The 743-nt window shown below is 29.1% G+C and overlaps 1 protein-coding gene across 1 annotated transcript in view; it reads left to right on the top strand.

Moving 5' to 3' along the window:
* LOC107093391 (procollagen galactosyltransferase 1-like) overlaps positions 1-743 on the top strand; it is a 13,501-nt gene that overhangs the window by 4,685 nt on the left and 8,073 nt on the right. The window lies entirely within an intron of this gene.

Here is a 743-nt window from a genome sequence, read left to right as displayed (position 1 = left end):
TACTTGATTGTCTGAAATAGTTTTGTTTTTTTTTTTTTTTTTTTTTTTTTGTTTTTTTTTTTTTTTTTTTTTTTTTTTTTGCTAAATTTGTTTAATCTGTTTATTAACAGGAAACAGCTGAAGTACTTGCTTGAAAATTTGAAGACTGTTTTCTTCAGCTCAGATAACATTAACAAGAAAGTGCAGAGATCTCAGATTCACAATAAGTCCTTTTTGGAATATCTATCATGGCTTTTTTCCTTTTCTTTTGTCATTTTTCTTTAATATGTCCTAAATGAACTATGTAGGAACAAGGTCCCCCATAATGACATGAAACGTTTTTAACAAAGTATGCTCATTTGTCTAAACTGAATTACATTTTCAAAGTCATGTTAGTTTGGCATCAAAGTTACAATTACTTGTAATCTGGTCACATCATACGTATATATTTTAACAATGTCTCTCTTTTTAATATAAAGGCTAAATTTGTGCTGTGCACAACCAAGGGTTTTCCTATTGAGAGAGTCTTAAATAATTACTCTATATAGTCTCACCATTATCTATAAGCTCAATTCCTTAATACTGTGAATTAAAAGGGTAATGCTGGATTTTTCTTGGGTTATTAAAGGATTAACAAGCTACCACTATTAGACTGGCTGTGGGAGATATATGGGATTGTTCACTGCAGATGTTCAATGTTTAATTTTTTTGTTTTGTTTTTGGTAATATATGTGGTTAGGTGCAATATGTTTTGGCATTATCAA

The sequence above is a fragment of the Cyprinodon variegatus genome, unplaced genomic scaffold, assembly GCF_000732505.1.
Source record: "Cyprinodon variegatus isolate N-32 unplaced genomic scaffold, C_variegatus-1.0 Scaffold423, whole genome shotgun sequence".
Classification (NCBI taxonomy): Eukaryota; Metazoa; Chordata; class Actinopteri; order Cyprinodontiformes; family Cyprinodontidae; genus Cyprinodon; species Cyprinodon variegatus.
Note: the sequence above shows the minus strand (reverse complement) of the source record. Positions and strands in the feature narration are given on the sequence as shown.